We start from the raw sequence: 21,782 nt of genomic DNA on the forward strand, positions 1-21,782 counted from the left end.
TTCTCGGGCTTATTCGAAATTTGAATTTGTCCAAGGAGCCAATTAGAGTCGCTGCCCCATTTGTCCTGCTCTAACCTGGACATCTGTACAATAATTGGGGCACGGCTGAGGCTTTTCCTTAAAATATGTGTTTACCAACATTGGCCTGGGCTCATGCAGGATCACACTGGGCCTGTGCTTTTCAGCAGAACAGACAACCATTCGCATTTCACCCTGAGCGATAGCATTTCCTATTCAATTTCCCAGTTTTGTTCCTGTATCTGATTTTCGTTTAAGAGGATTTCACAGGACCCACAGGATTTGTGAGAATCAACGGGCAGTAAATTTAGCTCTCAGACAACCTCAGAATGGCCCTCTTTTACATCAGGAATTGAAACTGGGAACTGGAAGTAGTAACAGTGGGACTGCTAAGGTCCAGCAACCTCAGAAGGTGGGGCTGCTAGCCTGGTGCACGGGGCCAGAGTTACATCGCTTAGTGATCACTCACTATGCAGAGGAAGGCTGGCTTTGAAACAGAGCTTCTATGTAAATGAATACTATCATTAGGTTATTTTTTTTCAAGTATGTTTTAGGTGTCAGTGCTTATTGTCTATACAAATAGGGTCTCCAGCTAAAACATGATTCCTTATTTTTCAATTGCTCTTGTATCTATATTGCCACGTTTTACTTTGGAGCAGAGTTTCCCGAATGGGTCTGATCAGAAGAACCACCTGGGGAGTTTGTTAAAATCTTACTTTCCTGAGACCCACCCCAGACCTAATTAAGGTGTCCCTGGCAACTGCCAGGGGATGAGCATTTCAAATCAACTCTCCAGCTGATTCTTAATTGAGTTACCTTCTATTAAGTGTTGATCTGTATATTTTTTCTGAGGCAAATTAGTAAAGCTCCTCTGTTTGTGTTCATTCGTCTATCGAAGAATTTTTCTGAGGAATTTTGGATCCTGGGCCCTCTGCTAAGCCCTAGGGAGACAAAGATGAATAAGAGCCCACCCCTGCCATCAAGGAGATTAAATCACAGGAAGACAAGACACACAATAAGATGTACTGAACATAATGTCCTGCAGACCATGTAGGAACTAGACACAAATCAAACCCTACAGTTTCACCTCTTTGAGAGAAATAATAATCCTACACATTTTAAAATAGAGCCAAAACAGAATTTTCAGGAAATTAGCATGTCTCCCATTCCACGTTAAAAGGAGATTCTCTATGTTTTTAAGACAGAGCCAGGAGCAGCCTGTAGCTTGTCCAGCACCTGGCACAAAATTGGCACTGAATAGATACTGATTAAACAAATTAATGAAAAGAAATGTCCACAAAATTATGTACTAAAGGGCTTCCCTGGTGGCGCAGTACTTGGGAGTCCGCCTGCCGATGCAGGGGGCGCGGGTTCGTGCCCCGGTCCCGGAAGATCCCACATGCCTCGGAGCGGCTGGGCCCATGAGCCATGGCCGCTGAGCCTGCGCGTCCGGAGCCTGTGCTCCGCAACGGGAGAGGCCACAACAGTGAGAGGCCCGCGTACTGCAAAAAAAATAAATAAAAATAAAAAAATTATGTACTAAAAGCAAAACAAAGGGATTCTTCCAAACTAACCATAAGTGAAGAGGACTGGCAGAGCCTCAGAATGCTTGTTGCAAGAGTTCACACAGGTGTTTCAGACACCTCACTCTCCCTTTAGGTTCCATCGCTGGCTATCTAATACCTTGGTTGCCATGGAATAAAATATTACGTTTTTCCCATGAGTCACTTTGTTCTGTCCCCAACAGCATGGCAGGGGAAAGTTGCCCTCACTCAGGACTTCAGCGTTTCTTGTTGTTATTGTTTCTTGCTATCCCTTTTTTCTTCCAAATGCAAACTATTTAATATGAATGTTATTTTTTCCAAGCAGGCCATAATGTCTAATGTCTAATGTTGGGCTTTCTACCAGGGGAATATCTTACTAAATAGAGCTTAGTGCCATATATTTTTTAGGCCTAGATTTAATTTTCCTGGAAAGAGTTTCTCATCTGCTCAGAAGGGACTTCAGGTTGAAAGCCTTCATGACAAAAATAAATACATAAATAATAAAATAAATCTAACACTAGTTTCTCCATCTACATTCCCATATAAAGAACCCCAACTGAACCAGAAATGAACACCAGAATATTTGTGTCCTGTCCTATTCTCCCTGTTTTTTGAAATAACTGTGTTCTAAGTGTCATAATTATAGCTGGAAAACAATGAAAGAAAACACTTGCAACTCCATGCCAGCTTTCTAGAAGTTGAGATGTAGGTAGAGCTATTCTAAAATTAAGGGTTTCTTCCCATGTCTGACGGAATCTGGCTCCATTACTCATGAGCTTTGGGAAGCAGTAACTTGTAAGCAGGAATATTCATCTAACAATTGTGCCCTGGCTCTCTAAGAAATCATGGTAAGTTGCTGTGGGCAGAGTCACCGAGCTCCAGTGATCAGTGTCTATGTGGCAGCCATACTGCACGCAGGTGAATCAACCATCTTGTGTCTGATGTCTCAGGGTTTCTCTGATGTAGCTGGACCTTCCAACAGGAAGACTATCATCCTGCCAAAAAAGTATTTTCCCAGGCTGTGTGGTCACCATATTTATTCCCATCTCTTTTGAAGAGCAAAGAAAACCAAACTAATAATTTAAAAATCTTTAGAGGATACAATGATATTGATGATGATAGCAGCTAGCATTAGGTAATGTGGCCCAGAACTCCGCTAACATTCATTATATCACAAAATCTCACAGACAGGATATTGCGCCAAAGAGGATGATTCTGTACTTTATACAAAGCTCTAGAACGGGCAAAACTAACCTATGGTGGTTGGAATTAGATCAGTAGTTACTTAGGAAGGAAGTAAGACAAGACTGCAGTGGGGCTGAGGGATCTTTTCTGCGGGGAGGAAAATGTTCTATGTCTTGGTTGGAATGGGTTATTACATGGGTGTGTTCTTTGGGAGACCTAAGCACCCGTGGCTTTCTGGTAAACTTTCTGCTGGGTATGTTGAGCACCAGGTGTGTCTATCTATTCTATAACAATCCACCCCTGCTCCCAGAAAAATCATTTAGAGCACATGAGAATGATAAGTGGCTGCAGTTTTGTACTTGAAGGAGATACTCAAAGGAAAGAGTTTTATTTAAAGCAAAACGAAAAGAAAACTACCATGCGTGGAAGTGACCAGTCGTCTCTAGTCCTTTTCCTGGGCAGTTCCCCCTACCACTTCATTTCATTATTCATCCTCTTTTCATGTCCTGATGATGCTTTTTGTTTACCTGGGGCAACTGGTTTTTAATTGATTTTTTAATAAAGGTATTTCTTGCTCTCTTTCACTCTGATTAAGAACCATAGCATGATCTCATCAGGCTGGACAAGTATTGACGGGCTGGGGTATCAGGGGGCTAATAAAGAGTGTTATCCAGTATTTTTAAGTGACACATAAAAACTCCCTCATGAAAGATACAGGAGGCAGAGCATAATATAAATGTCATGCTAGAAACAGTGGTATTAGAGTGTATATGGCCAGACATCAGTGATTTCATTAATGCACTGAGACAGGTCTCTCCCAGGGATAAGTGGTGGTGGGTGGGCACTGGAGGGTCAGCAGGAAAGCAAAAGTGAAGCCATCACAAAACACAGAGCAAGCCCTGAAGGTCTCTAGGTTTTTCTAGGTAAGCTGCAACAATTTAATAAAATGCTTCAGATGAATGGGAAAAGGATAACTTAATTCAACTCTTCATTTACCTATCTCTGCCTTCTCTTGGGCCCAAAACACTATTTACAATATTTCAGAAGAAACAAAGTGTTGAAAGCCACAAGTGCTTTCGGATTTATCTTCTTATACTCATTAAATCTTTAAATTCAATGTGATCCACTCGGCTTCTTAGATTACTGAGGGGAAGAAAGATGGAGGTTCTGTGAGTGAAATTATTTGGGACATTCCCAGCTACTGCTCCTGGCTCCCATTTCAATTAACAAGTATTCTGTGCAGAGAAACAAAAACTGCCCAGTTAATACTGGGCAGAGAGAGCCCGAGCCTTGCCATGAAATGACAGTCTGGCTTTGGAGAGTCCAGGAAGCACCATTTTGCCAAAGGGCAGGAGAGATTTTGAAGCTTTTTCCTGACTGAAAATGTGGTATTCCTGTGATGCGTGCCCAGTGCTGACCTAGGGCCATGGAAGATAGAAAGTATCTAAGACCATCTGTCCACTTCCAGGGAGGGACTGGCTGAAGAACACATAGTGTGCAGGAAAGGAGACTCACATACACACACACACTCACACATAGACACACTCACACACACACGCACACACATATGCACACACACACACTCCTGCACATTCACACACCTTTAGATTTCACAGAAGCAGAGAAATGTAACAGCCTTTCCAAAGAGTACATTTTGAAAGTTATGTTGACAGTCTGATATGTTAAAAATCAACTGAGAAAAACCACTTAAAAGACAACAGAACATAATTTTTTTTTTTACATTTGTCTCTACTTTCTCATTATCCATTGAATTCATTATTTTCAGGGAATTCTCTGTTAAGCAGGTAGAGACAAGCACCAGTGGAATCTGAATTATTATCATTAACGTAACTTCATTTGTGCCCACAGGTTGTTAGTCCTGGAGAAATTCATGGTGTGTGTGTGTGTGTGTGTGTGTGTGTGTGTGTGTGTGTATGTTCCTTGTGTTCCTGCAAAATTGGAATCATGCTGTGAGTCATATTAAGAAGCGTCATTCTTACTCTGTGTACTATCAGTTGCCATGTCATGAGCATCTACTTACAATATCATCTCATGCATTCATTCACTTAAGAAATAATTATTATCATGTGAACCCTTCCCATGCTTCAATTTCCCACTGACACTTCACTCATTTAGTCTTGGTTTTGCTTTGTTCTGTGATCAGAAGCCCAGAAACTGTTGTATGAATAACTTCCAAGTGGAAAGGTACAAAATAAGAATGACTCAGGGTCCCAGATGATGAGTGATCTATAAATATAATAAAGCCATTGACAAAAATTTGGTCATGTTCTCCCTCTCCTCTGACCTGAACATTAAAAAAAAAATACTTTTCACAGAGTAATATTGTACATGTTTGCCGAATAAATTTAGAAAACACAAATAGGCAAATAAGAAATAAAATAGAAAATATAAACCATGGATAGTACCATCATCTCCCCCCAGAGATAAAGTGGTGCTGACATTCTTTTGTGCACCTCCTTCCCATCCCTTATCTGTACAGTTACGGTGGGTTTTGTGTGGAATTTTGCAAAAATGAGATCGAGGCATATGAATACTTTGGGAACCTGCTTATTTATCTATGTCCTTAGCATTATTTTCTTTGACGTCATTTGAGTACAGATAGTGGCTGAGGAATTATCTTTCTTCTACTCTGTGTAAGTGATCACAAGCCTTTGGCTCTCTGTGGTTTATGTCTTTTCTGGGCGTGGTTTCCTACATCAGAAGACAGTAGTAGTAATAGCTCATATTTATCGAGCATTATTATGACCTGGCCACTTTAATAGAGTATCCCTTGTGATCTTCAAAACTGTATGAGGCCCATTTTACAGATGAGGAAGCTGAGGCACAAAGAGGTTCAGAGCAGACAGCAGATATATGATAGAGGCAAGATTGGAATTTAGACAGTCTGACCCCATGATCATAAGCACTAACCCCAGTGGCTGAAAACTCTATTCAGATCTAACAGATCTGAACAGAATTCAGGGTCTTCTAAGCTAATCATGAAGCTGGTAGACAGCTTGGCCATCACCTGGCACAGCCCTCCTGATTCTGGTTGAGGGACTTCAGGTGGCCAGGCTCCCAAGTCACCTTCTGTTGTTCTTTCTACTCTACCCTGCTGCCTCCCTGCCATCCCACTTTATTTTTCCTTTTCAAAACTCTGTGATTTGAGTGTTTGGGGACATGAAAGATTAATAACCTCAGTCTGGACTGGGCTGACTGTGGGCAGGCCTTGTGAGAGCTTTTCCCACACTTTGGTGCCAACAGGTCTCGGGCCTGGACTGCACACCCCTGTTATTCTTTCTAGTTGTGGGCCTCTCTGGAGCCAATCAGACCCACCGTGACAAACCTATCCAAGATTTTGAGAGAGAGAGAGAGACCCAGGGGACCCTGCTACCCAACTCGTCACGGAGCCAGCTCTGGACGTCTTTACCTTCATTCTAAAACTAGTGTCAGACCAGACATGCTGGAACCTTACCAAGCTGACACTTTAATCTATGTAACTAAATCCATCAGTGAAATACTAATGCTGTCTACATTATTTTTCCTTTCCTTGTCAGTTATTCGCAGCCAGAAAAAGTTCGTCTTGAGGAATTCACTTCCCCCAGGACCTTTATTGAAGTGCCACAGAGTTCACTGAGGAAAATGTGAGGAGGCTTATCTCTGGGTCCAGAAGCGGGTCCTGCTAGTGATCTCAGTGACTGTGGACATGGGGCTTCTCCGCTCTGGACCCATTCTTCGTCAGTTAACCAACTGGCTTGGCTTACGTGGATTCTGAATCTCCTCCAGCTTAAAAGTGTCTATGGTCATTGTCAGCCTCCGTCAAACAAACTCTAAGCTTGCCTCAGTTTTCATGAATTTGTGTATTTATTCATTTATTTAAGAATATTTTTAAAGTACTTAGCCTGGGCTCAGTCCTTGGGGTAGAGTGGTTGACAAACAGTCATGGAATCAATTCACTTCTGTGGTGATAGTGCCACCAATGAAAAATACAGGGAGATGTGAGTATGTAGTAGGGCCTGATCTCAGCTGGGAGGCCAGCCGTGGCCCCTGGGTTGGCGTCGGCCAGACGACAAAAGAAGGAATGAGCTTTGCAGACAGGACAGCACCAGGTTTGGCTGATCCTGGCCCGGGCTGATGTAGAACCATTCAAAGATATGAAAGAGCCCCAATGGGATTGGAGTGTAATCAGTAAAGGGAGTGTGGTTTCCCATTGTCCTTAGAATAACACCCCAGCTCCTTCCCTGACCATGGTGATGAGGCCCTGCCTAAATTCCCAGCCTCGTCTCATGCTATGCTGTGACTCACTCTTCTCCAGCCACACTGCCTTTCTCTTTCTCTCTCATGTCACTTATTTTAGCCTTAATACTTGGCAGGTGCTAACCCACTCTTCCTTCTCATCTCACAATGCCCAATACCTCCTCGTACTTCTGGAGTCCACTTGAACTATTATCTCTTCCCAGAGGCCTTTCCTGATCACCCCATCTCAGGGAGGTCAGCTCTTGCCTGTTCTCAGCCTCTGTTCATTACCATCCTAACACTTGTCATTACCAACACTTGTCATTACCAACAGTGTCATTAACACTGTTCATTACCATCCTAACACTTGTCTTGGTCATGCTTATTTGTTCACTTGTTTATTCCCCTAGGGCAGGTCCCATATCTGTTTTGGTCTCCTCATTTAATATTTGGGGTATGAAGGAGGCTAGAGTGTAGTCAGATTATAAAAAGCCTTACAGAGCTGACTAAGGCACTTGGGCATATGAAGCATCTCAAGGAGAAAGTGGCCATCTCTCCATGTTACACGTGTAGGAATGCTTTGTGGAGACCAGCTGGGAAAGAGACGTGAGAAGATGTGGGGAGACCAGGTAGAGGTGACTGCAGTAGTCTATTTAAGAGATCAGATGGGATGCAGCAGTAAAGAGAAGCATGGTGGCTGGACTCGAGGGGTATTTATTTTTAATTAATTAATTTGTTTATTTATTTTTGGCTGCGTTGGGTCTTCGTTGCTGTACGTGGGCTTCCTCTAGTTGCGGAGAGCAGGGGCTACTCTTTGCTGTGGTGCATGGGCTTCTCATTGCGGTGGCTTCTCTTGCTGCAGATCAGGGGCTCTAGGTATGTGGGCTTCAGTAGTTGTGGCATGCAGGCTCAGTAGTTGTGGCTCATGGGCTCTAGAGCTCAGGCTCAGTAGTTGTGATGCATGGGCTTAGTTGCTCCGTGCCATGTGAGATCTTCCTGGACCAGGGATTGAACCCGTGTCCCCTGCATCGGCAGGCAGATTCTTAACCTCTGCACCACCAGGGAAGTCCCCTCAAGGGGTATTTAAAAGTCCATAAAACTTGTTGATGTTTTGGATATGGGAATAAAGGAAAAGGAAGCATCAAGCGGACCCCAGGTTTGGGGCACAAATAGATCCTTTTAGCAGGATGGAAAGCTCTAGAGGAGGAGAAGTGAGCTCGTGGAAGGAAGATGAAGGATCAGACTTGGGATATTTTTTGGTTTTAGTGCCTATATGACACCCCAGTAGAAGATCTGTTAAGGGGGCTAGGGCATACATGGATCTGGAGCTCAGAAGAGAGCTATGGGCTGGAAGACAAATGTATTAGGGAGTCAGAGTGGTTTGGAAATGGCAGTGTCTTGAGAGGCAAAGGTAGACCTGATGAGAAGGATATGAGGGAATAAAAAACCTCCCCACTCCTGGTCCCTGATGTGATTTTTTAAACTGAGATACACGTAATATGTAGACCATAACATTCACCCCTTTAAAGTGTGCAATTCTGTGGTTTTTACTCTATTCACAAAGTTGTGCTTGTATCACCACTAATTCCAGAGTGTTTCTCTCGCCCCAAAAGAAACCCTGTACCCATGAGCAGTCGGGTCCCCATTCCTCTCCCTCCTTAACCCCTGGTAATCACTAATCTGCTTTCTGTCTCTGTGGATTTCCTATTCTGAATACGTCCTGTAAACTGTGTCCTATAATATGTGGTCTGGCTTCTTTCACTTGATATACTGTTTTCAAGGTACATCCGTGTTATAGCATACATCAGTGCTTCGTTCCTTTCTGTGGCTGCATAATGTTCCATTTATGAACACACATTTTGTTATCCATTCATCAGGTGATGAGCAGCTGGACTGTTTCCACCTTTTTGCCTATTGTGAATAACACTGTTATAAACAACAACAAAACAAGAAACCAGCCTCGCCTTGAGAGCCCAATGGGGAAGTCCGGCAAGACAGGCAGGTTTGATGACGGCACAGAAGTGGGTGGGTTTGAGGATGTAGGAGAGCTTTAGGTCAGGGTGGGACAGCTCTAGAGGGCACATGTAAGGATTTGAGGGCATGTGGGAAAGAGTAGGCCCTGAGTTAAGGGCCGGAGAGAATGAGAGGAATGGTTCTGTAGGAGAAAATTGTGGGCCGTGGTTTATGGGACAAAACTGAGAAATCACTGAGGACCCATGGATTTGAGCCAAGGAGAAATCGCATTGTTTTTCGCAACTGTCGAGATAAAAAGGTTGTTCTCTAGATGTCCATTCGAGACCTCTCAGTGAGGCTGGATGGCCAGGGACTAAGCCTCTGAGAACCTTTTTCTCTTGACTGCAGGTTTCTGGGTTAGCTACCGGCTTCTTCTCACTCTGGTCTGCTCCTCACAGACCCACTGGGGCATATGTGGATTTTTGATTTTTAGTTGAAGTCAACTAAATTTGTATGCTTACATTATTTTGTTCCAATCATTTTAAAATGGGAAACGCTATGCAGGCAGATGGCAGAGAATTTATGTAGCAGAGAACAAAAAAATCCCCTATAATGCCATCACCAGATCACAAACTATCTTCATCTGAGAGCATTCTGTTCCTTTCGTCATATGAATTTGTACTATTTTGCAATTTCAGTTTTGTCTCCTGTTTATCACTCAGCATTCTGAACATTTCCCATGATCATCTAATATTTCATAACTGTCACTCTGAGTTTTTGTATTGTAAGAGTAAATACCTGCTTATCTGAAGTTATCAGGGTATAAAATTATAAAAAGCAAAAGGTGACTCCCAGCTGACTCGCCCCCAAACCAAATCTCACTCCCCAGAAAGCCAAGGCCTGTGGCCCACGTGTGCCTCTTTCCATGCACTTTCTGAGCATTTGCAGGTACAGATGAACATATATATGTATATACTCTTACTACACAAAAGAAGTCTTCTGAAATACTTACCCTTACTTACTACATCACAGACATTATCTCATGCTACTGAACACAGAGCTGTCTCATTTTCATTTACAGCTGCATGGTATTCCATTGTACGGACATGCCATAATTTATCCAACTATACTCCAGTCATAGTTACTCATATAAAAATGCTGCAGTAATCCATGCACACATACCTTATGCACCCAGCAAAGTGTCTCCTTAGAGTAACTAGGCCGTGGAACCCTTGAGTAAAGGAATGTGCCTTGAAATATTTGAGATACTGTCAAATTGTGCTCCATAAGGACTATATCAGTTTTCACTTTAACTAACAGTTCCTCTTTCTTCAAACCCTGTCCTCAGTCTTGAGTACTTTGCCACCAGATAAGTAAGACCCAGAATCTCATTGTAATTGTAATAGGCATTTCTTCAACTTTGAGTGCACTTGACATTGTTTCATATAGTTAGCCATTAATATTTCATTTTTTGTAGATTGCTTGCCCTCCTTGTTCCTTATTTTATTGAAATACCGGTTTTTCACTGTTATTATTGTTGTTGATTTGTAAGAGTTTGCTGTATATTACGGAAACGGGCTTTTTGTGTATACATCACAAAAATTTTGTCCAGATTTGTCTCTATTCTGATTTTGTTTCTCCCCTTCTACCAGGATTTAAAATATTCATGTAAAGAAATAGTTTAAGGTTTTCATTTATGGTATTCTCCCTTAATGGTTGTAGAATTTTCTAGCAACTAAATGCATTATAATTTAACTATTTTACCACTAAGTGTGGATCTGTTGCTTCCAACTTTTAGGCAATATAAATACTACTGTGATGAACCACTTTGTACCTATAATTTTTTCCTTATTTTAGGCAAGAATATGGTTTTTTAAGCGAGAGTACTAGACCACGGCTCTTGATAATACATTGTCAAAATAATTTTCCAAAAAGAAAACCCAGGAGCAATTTGTGAGAATACCAAGAAACCTGTCTGTGTTTCTAAAAGACTGACACCTGAATGCCTGACATTCATTTGTAATATAAAATTTATACAAATGGTCATTGGATTTACTTTTTAAGAGGGGGAGGAACAAAAAGTGCAGGAGGGAAAAAAAAGTGGATGGTAGGGTTAAAGAAGTATATTAAGGTTTATTTTTTAAAAATGGGAGCTAAACAGATACAACCCACCCCTCCAATACATCAGTGGCCTGGCACCCGAGGTTCTTTGGGAACAGCTTGGCTTCTCTTGGAATGCAAACACTTTCCAACCTTGGAGTGACCTTTGCACTTTGTAAAGCACATAATCCTCTAAAAGGGGGTTCTTAGAGTTTGAGGTCTATTGTGTTTGTCAATTAAGTGAAACATCTCAGCTGATGTGGGTTGTGGTCAGTGGAGGTCTATTGTGTTCGTCAATTAAGTGAAACACCTCAACTGATTTGGGTTGTGGTCAGTGGCTGTGTGATTCTGTTGGAGAAGAGAGGGGAGCTGACCTGGCTCACCTGACGTTACTTGTGCGTTAGCCAAAAAGCTGCCCGTGATATACTGTCTCTTATACAAGCTAACATTTCTTTTACTTATAAAGGCTTTTTATTGTGGAAACGTCCATAGGCACCTATTTTGGGCTGAATTGTATTTCCCCCAAATTCCTATGCTGAAGTCCTAACTTTCAATACCTCAGAGTATGACTGTATTTGGAGATGGCGCCTTTAAGGAGGTGATTAAGGTTAAATCAGGTCATTGGAGGTGGGCTTTAATTCAATTATGACTGGTGTGCTTATAAGAAAGGAGGAGCCTCCCAGAAGAAAGACTGTGTGAAGAGAGAGAGAGAAGAGGGTCATCTACAAGCCAAGGAGAGAGACCTCAGAAGGAAACCGACCCTGCAGACACCTTGGACTTCTATCTCCAGAACTGTAAGAAAATTAATTTCTGTTGTTTAAGCCTCTAAGTTGCTTAAGCCACCCATGGTACTTTGTTATGGTAGCCCTAGTAAAGTAATACAGTATCCCCAAATGGAAAGAATAGTATAATGAATTCTAGGTACCCACCACCCAGCTTCAACAACTAACAAATCGTTTCTCTTGTGTTTCATTTATCTCCTCCAGTGATTTTTCCTGGACTCTTATAAAATAATTCCCAGACATCATATCCTTCTACTGATAAATATTTTAGTATGCATCTCTGTTTAAGGGCCTTTTCTTTTAAAGAAAAAAATACATATTCACCAGGTCATTATTTCTCCTAATGAAACTAACAGTAATTTCCTATTATTTGTTAGCCAGGTCATATTCAAATTTTCCCAGGTGTCTCAAAGAAGGTATTGGTTTGTTTACAGACAGTCTGAATCAAAACTGAAATTCAATTAGTGTATTTGGTTGTTATTTCTCTTAAGTCTGTTTTATTCTAGAACATAACTCGGTCTCTACCCTTTTCTGTGGTATAAATTTATGGAAAAAGCTGAATTACTTGTTTTGTAGACCACCTCATGTTCTGAATGGGCTCAATACTTCTCTGTGGTGTGAACTCAATCCTTTCTCCCTGTTTCTTCTAATTTGGTAATTAGATTTAGAGACTTGATTAGATTCAGGTTCTATATTTGAGGCAAGATTATTTCAGTGTGGGTATAATTCTGAATTTTAAAAAGCTGGAGTAACAGTTTATTTTCTATTTGAGATACTATGAACAACACGTAAAATTGGCTTGGGTAGCTAGCAGAGATGGTAATTTTGCATATTAAGCACCAAGCAAGGACAGGAAAATAAAATGAGAGAAATAAATGAAGCATAGTAAATGGGCATCATTTTCACTAAGAATCTGTCGTGGAATGAAACTTCCCGGTTTCAGGAAAAACTACTGTACACTTCGGAGGTCACAATGAGTGAGATTATTTTATTTTGCTTATTTATTTTAAAATCATGTTGGTGTGGCAGCTGCATAGCTATAAATGTGAAGCCTCCAAACAAAAGTGTGCTGTGTCCTTCACTTTCCAGGGCTTCCTCTTCCCCTTGGAAGTGGGGAGTTGCTTCTCTGTGGCATTCATGCTTTACCCCCGTGCTTCCAGAGGTCTGCCCCTCCTTGGGAACAGGGCTTACTGAAGCACTGATTACAGCAGCACAAGGCTGGAAATGACCTCCATGTCCATCAAAAGGGAACTTGTTAAATACATAAGGAACACTAAACAACCTTTAAAAATATTGGGTTGGCCAAAAAGTTCTTTCGGATTTTTCTGTACGATGTTACCAAAAACCCGAACGAACTTTTTGGCCAGCCCAATACTTCTGTAAAGCTATTAGGTGCTAAAAGACACCATCTCCAAAACACACCGTGCAGTGAGGAAAGCAAGATTTAAAAACTGCATAGAAAGTAGGCTACCAATGTTTACTATATGCATGGAATATTATTGTAAAAACACATAAGAAACTAGGAAGTTGGAGGATTAAGGTGCTAGTGTAAAAGATTTTTTTTTATTGTAGACTCTGTGCCTTTTGAATTTTTAGCTATGTGTAGAAATTTTTCAAAAAATTAATGAATTCCTTGCAAATTGAGATGGACTGAGAAGTTGTCAGTGACACTACAGAGTTGAGCCAGTAGGTTTCAGTTCTCATCTGTGTTTATCAAGCACAGGAGATGACAGACAGCAGTGGGGTTTTCACATGAAACATTTTCAGCTTGCATTTGACCACTTTGAAAGAGGGAAACCAAACAAACTTTTGGAACAGTTTTCAAGTATCAAACGTGTTCTGTGTTTCAAAGGATTTTAACTCACAAATAGTCCTTTCTCTGCACTGACATTCCTCACTTTGAGAAACTAAAACAAGTAGCTTGTACCAAAAAAAAAAGTATAAATTATGATTACTTCTGATCAAACACGTAATGTCAAGTCTGCAAGAAAGAAAAAGAAACTTCCAAAACAGTCTGTGTTAGTGTTTCCATAAAACATGTCATGTACTGTATGTTGGCACCAGGGCACCAGCTAAGGAAGTCTATTAATAGAACTAAGAAAACAATAATAGGGGCCCCCTGGGCCTGGTCATTTTTAAAGATATGAGAATGAGCACTTGATTTTATAATTTTAGAGCTGTTAAAACACCTGCCAGTGGGACTTCTTATTTGCGTGGATTTTTTTTTTCCATTACACTGTGTGTGGAAAGACATTTTCAAACAAAGCATAAAGGCCATTCAAGAAAACTCCAAGTCCCAAATATGAAGCTTGATAGTGTCCAGAAAACCTATGTTTACAAATTTGAAAATAGTCCCTGAGTGCTATTTATTAACCCTCAAGCACCCTTGAAGCTTAACTGTGGAGGTAATCCCTATAGAAGGGGTTGCAGTGGGCACAAATCACACAGAGCAGAAAACCAAAAACAGGTAGACTTCAAGATACTTATCACAGATTGAACGTATCGGGGCCTGGAACATCATCCGTCATAGTAATCAGGGCATGTTGCCACTGGAGGGGGTGCTTCCTGCTTTTAGGCTTCCAGAATCTCTGAGTTTAGGGACCAAACCCAGGATTACCCTGGAAGGACTGACCTCCCCCTTGTTGGGCCCTTGATTCTAACAGCTGAGCCCATCATATACCCAGGCCACACATGGGACCATCTGGGGGGTGGGACCTATGAACCTGCCTGCAATTATTTTCTCTATTAGCTGATCAAGTTCCTCATTTATTCTTTTGGGTTCAGTAATGGACACCGGATATACCAAAATGTTATGACATTAAGTGCAACATGGTGGTTAAGGGCTCCCGTGGTAGAGCCAGACAGACAAGGGTGTGAATCTCAGTACCCCCACCTGTTAGCTGTAAAAACCCACCTCAGATGCTAGAGTGACGGTTGAAAACTATAAGGCCAACACCTGACTCCAAAGATGCCTCACTACAAAAGAAGCCCTTCCCTCCAGGGCTCCCAAATCCAATCTGGAGGACAGGCATGTGTAGTAATAACTACATGAATGATCAGAACATCAGAGAAATGTGACCTAGGTCCTAAGCAAACCAAATGGGAAAGCAGGTGGCTCATTTGGGGAGAGGAGGGCAGGGGAGAGCTTCTAGAAGGGGAAGCATTCTGAGCATATAGTAAGGGGAATGCATTACATGCAAAGATAAAACAGCTTGTGGAAAGTTCTGAAATGCTTGCACCGCTAGCTTACAATGTGACAAGGACTCATTTATGATGTTGCATTAGGTTGCTATGTTTGAGGGACTTGTGCAGCCCCAGAGGGCTGTGTTATATATGATGTTTCTTTTCCCCAGGGCTTGCCACCTTGCAGTTGTAGCAGGGCAGAGTTCTCAGCCCTCTTCCTCTATTCGAGACACTTTATGATCTTTTCTTCTTTGCTCATCTCCTGCTTCATCACTTCCAAAGATGAGGGACTATTAATCTGGACGAATTGCAGGGCATTTATTAGGCCATAGAGACTAGTGGGCAGGACCATTGTATATAAAATAATTATGTACCTCTTTCCTGACTCTCAGGGATCTCTGTCCCAACCCCAGTCCCGGATGTTCCAAAGCATCAAGTGCTTTCCACTGACCACGCTATGATTGCAAGGTCTCTCCTCTTGAAGGCCCCTGTGAGGCCCAGCTTCTACTCCAGGAGAGGCAGTACATAGAGGAATTCAGTAAATGATGGCTAGATTGAATAATGCTCTGGCTAAGAGGAACTCCATCCTCTTAAACATGCTTGAACTTGGCATAATACTAGAAGCTGGCACTGGTTTTGTTATATTTACAATTTAGACAGATAATGAGTTTTCTTGGAAGGCGTTACTGGCATCCAGTGTGGATTGCAGGTAAATTAGATGTCATAGTTTTGACCTTTGTGGAATGACTTGACATGATTGACCTGTATCAATTAGCAAATGCTGTCCAGCAGTCCTCTGCCCAGGTTTGAAGACCACATCCTAGTCTGTTCTGAGGCACCACGGAACTCAGAACACCTGGCTTTTAAATGATCCTGACGTTTCCAAGTTCAGGGGATGGAGAAGATAACTGTCATCAGAGGTGGGTCCAAAGGTTATTAGGGTACCTGAAGTAGAATCATCCTTTTGCTAGTGCAGATTTCTCCATGTGTAGAGCGGGCCTCAGAGACAGGCTCTCAGCTCCCCTGGCAGCGTCCTCCTCCAAGCATGCCACAGCTCTGTGGAGTGACTCCAGGGCTCATCCTGCAAGCTCAAATCCTTTAGCCCTCCCAACAGCTCCAAGGAAACACATAGTAATGTCTGAATTTTGTAACTATGGAAGTTAAAGAGCAGTGAAGAAAATAGATGTGACAAAAGACACAGAACATCTCAAAAGTGGACCTGGCAAAAAGAAAGCAAATTCTAGGGCTCTCAGACTCATATCTTGTGATACTCACCTCAGTCTCTCCCTTAGTTTCCTTCCCGATCTCCCTGTGGCTCACCACCTCCACTCAGCACTCTGCTTAAATAACAAACACCTGCTCTGACCTGTTTTTAAGAACTTCTCTTATAACCAGCATTCTCTCTTTCCTTCCCAGGCTTTGTTTTTCTTTTTCTTTTAATTTTTTAACATCTTTATTGGAGTATAATTGCTTTACAATGGTGTGTTAGTTTCTGCTTTATAACAAAGTGAATCAGTTATATATGTACATATATCCCCATATCTCTTCCCTCCTGTGTCTCCCTCCCTCCCACCCTCCCTATCCCACCCCTCTAGGTGGTCACAAAGCACCGAGCTGATCTCCCTGTGCTATGTGGCTACTTCCCACTAGCTAGCTATTTTACATTTGGTAGTGTATATATGTCCATGCCACATTCTCACTTTGTCCCAGCTTACCCTTCTCCCTCCCTGTATCCTCAAGTCCATTCTCTACTAGGTCTGTGTCTTTATTCCCGTCCTGCCCCTAGGTTCTTCATGACCAATTTTTTGTTTGTTTTTTAGATTCCATATATATGTGTTAGCATACGGTATTTTTTTTTCTCTTTCTGGCTTACTTCACACTGTATGACAGACTCTAGGTCCATCCACTTCACTACAAATAACTCAATTTGGTTTCCTTTTATGGCTGAGTAATATTCCATTGTATATATGTGCCACATCTTCTTTATAATTCATCTGTTGATGGAGACTTAGGTTGCTTCCATGTCTGGCTATTGTAAATAGAGCTGCAATGACCACTGTGGTACATGACTTTTTGAATTATGGTTTTCTCAGGGTATATGCCCAGTAGTGGGATTACTGGGTCATATGGTAGTTCTATTATTAGTTTTTTAAGGAACTTCCATACTGTTCTCCATAGTGCCTGTATCAATTTACATTCCCACCAACAGTGCAAGAGGGTTCCCTTTTCTCCACACCCTCTCCAGCATTTATTGTTTGTAGATTTTTTGCTGATGGCCATTCTGACCGGTGTGAGATATCTCATTGTAGTTTTGATTTGCATTTCTCTAATGATTAATGATGTTGAGCATTCTTTCATGTGTTTGTTGGCAATCTGTATATCTTCTTTGGAGAAATGTCTATTTAGGTCTTCTATCCATTTTTGGATTGGGTTATTTGTTTTTTTTGATATTGAGCTGCATGAGCTGCTTGTAAATTCTGGAGATTAATCCTTTGTCAGTTGCTTCATTTGCAAATATTTTCTCCCATCTGAAGGTTGTCTTTTGGTCTTGTTTATGGTTTCCTTTGCTGTGCAAAAGCTTTTAAGTTTCATTAGGTCCCATTTGTTTATTTTTGTTTATTTCCATTTCTCTAGGAGGTGGGTCAAAAGATGTTGCTGTGATTTATGTCATAGAGTGTTCTGCCTATGTTTTCCTGTAAGAGTTTGATAGTGTCTGGCCTTACATTTAGGTCTTTAATCCATTTTGAGTTTATTTTTGTGTATGGTGTTAGGGAGTGTTCGAATTTCATTCTTTTACATGTAGCTGTCCAGTTTTCCGAGCACCACTTATTAAAGAGGCTGTCTTTTCTCCACTGTATATTCTTGCCTCCTTTATCAAAGATAAGGTGACCATCTGTGCGTAGGTTTATCTCTGGGCTTTCTATTCTGTTCCATTGATCTATATTTCTGTTTTTGTGCCAGTACCATACTGCCTTGATTACTGTAGCTTTGTAGTATAGGCTGAGGTCAGGGGGCCTGATTCCTCCAGCTCCGTTTTTCTTAAGATTGCATGGCTATTTGGGGTCTTTTGTGTTTCCATACACACTGTGAAATTTTTTACTTTAGTTCTGTGAAAAATGCCATTGGTACTTTGATAGGGATTGCATTGAATCTGTAGATTGCTTTGGGCATTATAGTCATTTTCACAATGTTGATTGTTCCAATCCAAGAACATGATATATCTCTCCATCTATTTGTATCATCTTTAATTTCTTTCATGAGTGTCTTATAGTTTTCTACATACAGGTCTTTTGTCTCCTTAGGTAGGTTTATTCCTAGATATTTTATTCGTTTTGTCGCAATGGTAAATGGGAGTGTGTTCTTAATTTCACTTTCATATTTTTCATCATTAGTGTATAGGAATGCAAGACATTTCTTTACGTTTATTTTGTGTCCTGCTACTTTACCACATTCATTGATTAGCTCTAGTAGTTTTCTGGTAGCATCTTGAGGATTCACTATGTATAGTATCATGTCATCTGCAAACAGTGACAGCTTTACTTCTTTTCCGATTTGGATTCCTTTTCTTTTTCTTCTCTGATTGCTGTAGCTAAAACTTCCAAAACTATGTTGAACAATAGTGGTGAGAGTGGGCAACCTTGTCTTGTTCCAGATCTTTGTGGAAATGGTTTCAGTTTTTCACCATTGAGTATGATGTTGGCTGTGGGTTTGTCATATATGGCCTTTATTATGTTGAGGTGAGTTCCCTCTATGCCTACTTTCTGGAGGGTTTTTATCATAAAACGGTGTTGAATTTTGTCGAAAGCTTTTTCTGCATCTATTGAGATGATCATATGGTTTTTCTCCAATTTGTTAATATGGTGCATCACATTGATTGATTTGTGTATATTGAAGAATCCTTGCATTCCTGGGATAAACCCCATTTGATCATGGTGTATGATCCGTTTAATGTGCTGTTGGATTTTGTTTGCTAGTATTTTGTTGAGGATTTTTGCACCTATGTTCATCAGTGATATTGGCCTGTAGTTTTCTTTCTTTGTGACATATTTGTCTAGTTTTGGTTTCAGGATGATGGTGGCATCATAGAATGAGTTTGAGAGTGTTCCTCCCTCTGCTATATTTTGGAAGATTTTGAGAAGGATAGGTGTTAGCTCTTCTCTAAATGTCTGATAGAATTTGCCTGTGAAGCCATCTGGTCCTGGGCTTTTGTTGGTTGGAAGATTTTTAATCACAGTTTCAATTTCAGTGCTTGTGATTGGTCTGTTCATATTTTCTATTTCTTCACGGTTCAGTCTCGGAAGGCTGTGCATTTCTAAGAATTTGTCCATTTTTTCCAGGTTGTCTATTTTATTGGCATATAGTTGCTTGTAGTAATCTCTCATCCTTCGCATTTCTGCAGTGTCAGTTGTCACTTCCCCTTTTTCGTTTCTAATTCTATTGATTTGAGTCTTCTCCCTTCTTGATGAGTCTGGCTAATGGTTTATCAATTTTGTTTATCTTCTCAAAGAACCAGCTTTTAGTTTTATTGATCTTTGCTATTGTGTCCTTCATTTCTTTTTCATTTATTTCTGATCTGATCTTTATGATTTCTTTCCTTCTGCTAACTTTGGGGTTTTTTGTTCTTTCTCTAATTGCTTTAGGTGTAAGGTTAGGTTGGTTATTTGAGATGTTTCTTGTTTCTTAAGGTAGGATTGTATTGCTATAAACTTCCATCTTAGAACTGCTTTTGCTGCATCCCATAGGGTTTGGGTGGTCGTGTTTTCATTGTCATTTGTTTCTAGGTATTTTTTGATTTCCTCTTTGATTTCTTCAGTGATATCTTGGTTATTGAGTAGTGTATTGTTTAGCCTCCATGTGTTTGTATTTTTTACAGATTTTTTTCCTGTAACTGTTACCTAGTCTCATAGCCTTGTGGTCGGAAAAGATACTTGATGTGATTTCAATATTCTTAAATTTACCAAGGCTAGATTTGTGACCCAAGATATGAACTATCCTGGAGAATGTTCCATGAGCACTTGAAAAGAAAGTGTATTCTGTTGTTTTTGGATGGAATGTCCTATAAATATCAATTAAGTCCATCTTGTGTAATGTATCATTTAAAGCTTGTTTCCTTATTTTCATTTTGGATGATCTGTCCATGGGTGAAAGTGGGGTGTTAAAGTCCCCTACTATGATTGTGTTACTGTTGATTTCCCCTTTTATGGCTGTTAGTATTTGTCTTATGTATTGAGGTGCTCCTGTGTTGGGTGCATAAATATTTACAGTTGTATCTTCTTGGATTGATCCCTTGATCATTATGTAGTGTCCTTCTTTGTCTCTTGTAATAGTCTTTGTTTTAAAGTCTATTTTGTCTGATATGAGGATTGCTACACCAGCTTCTTTTGATATCCATTTGCATGGAATATATTTTTCCATCCCCTCACTTTCAGTTTGTATGTGTTCCTAGGTCTGAAGTGGGTCTCTTGTACACAGCATCTATACGGGTCTTGTTTTTGTATCCATTCAGCCAGTCCATGTCTTTTGGTTGGAGCATTTAATCCATTTACATTTAAGGTAGTTATCAACAGGTATGTTCCTATTACCATTTTATTAATTGTTTTGGGTTTGTTATTGTAGGTCTTTTCCTTCTCTTGTGTTTCCTGCCTAGAGAAGTTCCTTTAGCATTTGTTGTAGAGCTGGTTTGGTGGTGCTGAATTCTCTTAGCTTTTGCTTGTCTGTAAAGGTTTTCATTTCTCTGTCAAATCTGAACGAGATCCTTGCTGGGTAGAGTAATCTTGGTTGCAGGTTTTTCCCCTTCATCACTTTAAATATTTCCCGCCACTACCTTCTGGCTTGCAGAGTTTCTGCTGAAAGATCAGCTGTTAACATTATGGGGATTCCCTCGTGTGTTATTTGTTTTTCCCTTGCTGCTTTTAATATTTTTTCTTCGGATATAATTTTTGATAGTTTGATTACTATCTTTCTTGGCATGTTTCTCCTAGTTTTTATCCTGTATGGGACTCTCTGTGCTTCCTGGACTTGACTATTTCCTTTCCCATATTAGGGAAGTTATCAACTATAATCTCTAAATATTTTCTCAGTCCCTTTCTTTTTCTCTTCTTCTGGGACCCCTATAATTAGAATGTTGGTGCATTTAATGTTGTCCCACAGGTCTCTGAGACTGTCCTCAATTCTTTTCATTCTTCTTTATTCTGCTCTGCAGTAGTTATTTCCACTGTTTTATCTTCCAGCTCACTTATCCGTTCTTCTGCCTCAGTTATTCTGCTCTTGATTCCTTCTACAAAATTTTTAATTTCATTTATTGTGCTGTTCATCAGTGTTTGTTTGTTATTTAGTTCTTCTAGGTCCCTGTTAAACGCTTCTTGTATTTTCTCCATTCTATTTCCAAGATTTTGGATCATCTTTACTATCATTCTGAATTCTTTTTCAGGTAAAATGCCCATTTTCTCTTCATTTGTTAGGTCTGGTGGGTTTTTACCTTGCTCCTTCATCTGCTGTGTGTTTCTCTGTCTTCTCATTTTGCTTAACTCACTGTGTTTGGGGTCTCCTTTTCACAGGCTGCATGTTCTTAGTTACCATTGTTTTTTTGTGTCTGCCCCCAGTGGCTAAGGTTGGTTCAGTGGGTTGTGTAGGCTTCCTGGTGGAGGGGACTAGTGCCTGTGTTCTGGTGGATGAGGCTGGATCTTGTCTTTCTGGTGGGCAGGTCCACATCTGGTGGTGTGTTTTGGGGTGTCTGTGGCCTTATTATGATTTTATGCAGTCTCTCTGCTAATGGGTAGGG

This window comes from Tursiops truncatus, chromosome 3, assembly GCF_011762595.2.
Source record: "Tursiops truncatus isolate mTurTru1 chromosome 3, mTurTru1.mat.Y, whole genome shotgun sequence".
NCBI classification, from domain to species: Eukaryota; Metazoa; Chordata; class Mammalia; order Artiodactyla; family Delphinidae; genus Tursiops; species Tursiops truncatus.